The sequence below is a fragment of the Pinus tabuliformis genome, chromosome 3_1 (genome assembly GCF_031772625.1).
Source record: "Pinus tabuliformis cultivar Carrire ecotype Pingquan chromosome 3_1, CPIR1, whole genome shotgun sequence".
NCBI classification, from domain to species: Eukaryota; Viridiplantae; Streptophyta; class Pinopsida; order Pinales; family Pinaceae; genus Pinus; species Pinus tabuliformis.
Window position 1 is genome coordinate 34,517,628 of NC_142301.1, and position 5,635 is coordinate 34,523,262.

A 5,635-nucleotide genomic window follows, 5' to 3' on the forward strand; every position below is an offset into this window, starting at 1 on the left:
ATAGGCGTGGACCCGATAGGGAGATGAATCGCAGTTAATGATATTTCAAGTCCGAAAGGTTATGGGTTATCGCATATCGGCGTAGACAGGGGAACTTGTGTTAATGTGCCTGCGGAGGATGCAATTGCTGATAGCGATAAAGGTAAACCTTGGAAATCGTTCAAAGCCATACAAAACGCAGAAAAGGGTATGTTTTCATAGTTTTCCTTTGTAAATGGTTTTATAAGGAAATTGCGCCAAATGAATGTTTTTATGTGTTATACATATATTAACCAATGTTTTAAGAGGGTGGTTATATATATATATATATATATATATGCAGCCGATAGGTTTAAAAAGGCTTAACTAAGGTTTAGATGGGTTTATAAAGTCTCAATAGCCCCGATAATGAATGTTGAAAGGTTTAGGCGGGTGTATGTGTTCCGATAATATCCCGATATGAAGGAATTAAGAGAAGGCCTTTAATAAAGTCCAAATTGAAGGCTTAAAGGGGCAATTTACATTCCGATAAGTGGATATTGCCTAGGATTTAGGTGTGGATGGGTTAGTAATGAATTATTCCGTAGAGTTTGAGGAAGGGGCCTTAAACCTTAGAATTGATGATTTAACTCCTTAGTGAGTTAAAAATTCTTGGGACAGATATGTATATGCAAGATCATGCATACTTTGGATATAGCATGGGAAACCCTACGTCAATAGCGCATGGGTCGTCTCACGTGAAGTGATATTTCCAATGCAGCCACTGATGCATTGGTTGACCCATGTCAGTGAAGGCATGGTTGACAAAAAACACACTTGTGCAAACCAACAGATGCAAAAGATACAACAACGAAGACAGACACACTCCAAGCTCACAAGCGTCCATAGAACAAAAATGAGTGAAAGTGCATGATATACAGTGTATGGACATACCATGATGTTATGTGACACTATGTGAAGATGTTAAGCACGCAGGTACTCTTGACTGTGACATGCAAGCACACGTGAGGAAGGTATACCACTTACGTTGCGCAAGTGTTCTTTCTGAGTAAGATTCCTCCAATGCATGAGCGATGGTATCGTGTAGTTCGAATGGAGGAAGTGAAATATGAGTGTTGGATTGTTCTTTATTGCATATAGATGAGTGATGAGGAGCCTTGGGTGTTTAAACAATTTCCTAATCAGAAGTGAAACCAACCTCCAGACAGCAAGGACCTGACATAACCATCGGCTCGGGCTAAAGTGTCTCGACAATCTGGGGGGGTTTTGACTTCATTTTCAGAGGGATTGTCATAGACCAATGGCTTAGACGGATTAACAACGAGTGAATCAACATCGTGATCAAATGATGAGGTAAAGATATCATGACAACCAAGATCAGAAAATTCAGCATGTTAGTTGACGTCCTCATGATTCTATGAATCGCACAAAGGGTAGATGAGAAGAAAGAATGTTCATCCTCTGTGTTTCTGGAAAAGATAGATGAAAAATAAAGTGGATGTTCAAAGAATGATTGGTCCTCTCCATTGCCAGATGATGGACTGACATCCGGTGTGTCCTGCGAATGATGAACAATGAGTGCATCCATGGAGGGAGATACACATGAAAAATCCAGAATGGCAGGATCACCAAGGATGCCAGGAAAAAATCAAGGAGGTACGGAAAGACAGGGATGGTCCTCTGTTGTCGGTGAATGTTCAAGCTCCCAGTCATTCTCTTCATGAATGCTAGCGCATGTTGGTTATGCAACACCAACTCCGTCGATGGATCGGTCCTCATTCAAAACAGGTTTAGAATTTGAAACGGAAGAACACAAGACAGTGCAATCCGGAGGATGATCAGAATATGAGGACGGAGGTTGAGGTACAAAATACATGTGAAAAAGGTATGGGACTCACAACCAAGTTTGCATGAAAATCGGAAGGAGTGATGTCAGGAGGACATGATGGTTCAATGAATGTGTGTGCATGTCGTCCCACATCACTCTCCAGTGGTGGTGATGTTTGATGAGGGGACGACAGACAGTCACTTGTGACAGCAACCGTGTCTATCTGGGATTGTGCAGCTACATCACTGAAGTATGTTGAGTGGGGTTTGAGCTTGAACTTCTTCTTGGGATTGACAGATTGGATAATGCAATATTCAAATCTATCCATGAGATACTGAAATTTCATCTGACTTTTCGGGGCTTCAAACATGAATAGACGGAAGCGCTCCAAAAACTCCATAGGTGATTCATCCAGGGCCATCTGTTGTTTTAGCATTTTTTTATCAAGTACTTCAGTATCAAAATGGTGGAAAACAAATTCGATTAGATTGTTGAACTGCTTGAAAGAGTGCACAGAGTTATGAGGTAGTGTGTCGCACCATTGCAATGGGTGGTCGCGAAGTGTGTGTGCGAACAATGAACATACCTCTTTTTCATTAAAATCTTCCATGCCCTCCATGAGCACATGGAAGTCATCTAAGGGCTCAAGCCAGGCCACTTTGCCTTCACCATCATACGTGATTTGTGAAAAGTGATCCCAAAACTCCCTCTCGACGTGAAAGATATGTCCATTAGACAGACATTTCGGAGGGAAAACTATAAGAAACTCCATGATAGATGTGTTAAGACTCAAAAAAGATGATGAGGACTCAACTTGTCATCTAGCTGTCCCGCTCGACGTGAAAGATATGTCCATTAGACAGACATTTTGGAGGGTGAACTATAAGAAACTCCATGATAGATGTGTGAAGACTCAAAAAAGATGATGAGGACTCAGCTTGTCATCTAGCTGTCCTTCTAGAGCTAGAAATGTTGACAGTTTTGGACCTACCAACATGTCAGGGGATCTCCTCAGTAAGAAGTCCCAATTAGACCTCAAACCATTTGGTGTAGGAGTCCCAGCAATGGGTCGTACGGTATTTCCTTGACCATGGTTTTGCATAGAGGCAAGTAAGATGTCCTTGTTGGTAGCAAGGGTGTGACAACCGTGGCGAGTCAAGGAAGGTGCATGAACAGTTCTAACACATGGAAAGTGGGGTGAGTGTGCCCCTTAAAAACTTGTAATAGCAAACAACTTGTCAGATGGCATTTGTAATAAAACTCCGCTCCAAGTTTACATCATTGTCAGATGGCATTTGTATTTGTTTAACAAGATTAAAATTCTGCTCCAAGTATAGCATTTGTATTTTAAACTCCGCTGCTTGGTTACCTTAAGAATTCTTATGCATCACTTTACAAGCTTTCCTTCCTTCGCATGGCATCTTGGTTTCTGGCAAAAAATGTCAGTCTTCAATAATAATAAAAACGCAGTCGCATTTTTATAAAAAAGTAGTAACCATTACAATACGCAGTCTTCAATTAATACAACGCAGTCTTATCAACGCAGTCTTCAATAGATATTTCAAGAACGATGAGGTTCAGCACGCTTCCCTCTGAAATAAACGATGAGGTTCAACTACAGAGATTTCTTCCCTCTGAATTTGGGATGGACCCAGACCGCATGGAGCACGCTTTGGAACCGGGTAACTCCGTGTTTATTGATAAGAGGAAGGTTCGGCGGGCCATTGAAGCAGCAGGCATTCCTGGACCTTTGAGGACGTAGAGGTTAATGATCTATCACAGCAGATTACATAGCTGTCTCATCACAAAAACATGCAACATTTGTTCCACACACAGCTGGCCGTTACTCAGTCAAACGGTTTCGGAAGGCGCAATGCCCTATTGTTGAACGATGACCAACTCTTTGATGATGCACGGGCGTAACAATGGAAAGAAGTTTATGGCTGTACGAATAGACAAACATGCTATGGAAATAATTCATCTCCTTACTGATCAGAACCCAATACAGGTTATAGTGGATGCCATCATAAACAGTGGTCCAAGAGATGAGAAGATGCTACTCGAATGGGAACAAATCTCAGGAAAACATACGTTTCTGCAGAGGATTTTCTTGCGGGCATGGAAGATCAACCTTATGAACATCAGGTCGGTATATTTTGAAACCCAGAATAAAAGGAAATAACCGATACATTCATGGAGGGACAGCGTTGGCAGTGTATGCGCAGAGAGGGGCAGGGTTGACAGTGTATTCAGGCAAACGTTATATAAAAAATCCACAGTCTCCAGGACAGAGGCACGCAGAGAAAACGGATGGGCAGTCTCAGGACAGAGGTTTCATGAGGCAGCAGAAACCTGGCAGAGGCAGGAGTTATTTCTGGGACCTGTGCTCTGATACCATGTCAGGCCAGGTTAACTCCAGATATTACTAAGCGCAAGAGACAACTGGTGATCTTTCTCATTAGACAACTATTATTTATATATACACAAAAACAGATCAGTTCATCTTCTAGATGACTGTCCAGCTTCACCTCATCCGTTTCGGATTAGGTGTCAACACAACTTGGAAGGGAACATACGAGAAAATATGCATCACAAGATGGAAAGAAAGTTAGCAAGCTGTCCAAAGTGATGGTTAAACCAATCAGGACATTTCAATAAGCTTCATACATACTTATACAGAATAGTCCATACATGCATGCGTAAGAAAACAAATACATATATCATTTAGAGTAAAGAAGATATCTAGAATACAATACGACATATGCATGAAATGTGTTGGCTCTGTTATATTAAGAAGTGTAAGTTCCAGTCATACAATACATCCAAGTCCAACCACTATTTCTGATAGTGGAACGTTACAGTCACAATTGCCTACTCCTCCAAAGAGATATACTAGCTCTGCATAGTGGAGAAGCCAAGGCTCGTTACAATACTGTCCAAGCTTTCTCTAAGATACTCCTATTGGAAGCTTGGTTGACCAAAAGCCTCTACAATGAGTTATTAGGGATTGTTTATAGCAAAGGTTGGGGTGACCCTTGACATTCCCCTTTGTGACCATTCATCTATCCTCATGACTCTTGAACTGCTTTATGATTGTTACATTCAACTATCGACACTTGAACTTCCACTTGACAAGATGTTACATTACAATGCACATGTGCCCATGTGAGACAAAATGGCTTGAGCAAGCCATGCAAGACATCACTGACACTCGACCATTGTGGTGAGACCAACTCTTTGATATCCTTGTGATGGTGAAGGTGGTGAGCTGATACCAAGCTTGGTCGTCCATGATGGAGTCCGTGCACTCAGTGGTGACATCTTGCTAAAGCGAACTCTTGCCTCTGTTGCATCTAGGTATACTGATATGGGTCCTCCATCCAACTCATCCAATAGCATGCGCATGGTCATCCTGGGTGTGTTCGGATCGGCAACATGTTGATGCATGGTGTATGCACTGATCTCCCAGCATGTGTCGATGGTTGTGCACATCAACTAGTAAAAATACATGTTCAGCTCTAGTCGGACTTGCTTCTTGTATTCACCTCTATGAGTGTACCAAATGGGTGGATCGCATGCATGCACACAATGACAAGCATGTTGTTGAATTCCCTTACATGCGATCAACATCACTGCTCACCTTGTCTACTCCTTGCCAATTGCTGGGATGGATTCATAACTTGTACTGAAACAGTTTCATCCGTGTGCATGTCGCGCCCCCTACTGTACTAGTTCCTCCTGTAACTCGTTCTCTTATCCGTGGAGCCCCTGTTCTTCCTTGAGTTGTTGCTTCAACACATGCAACTCCTTCTCTGTTTCTCTCGCTAC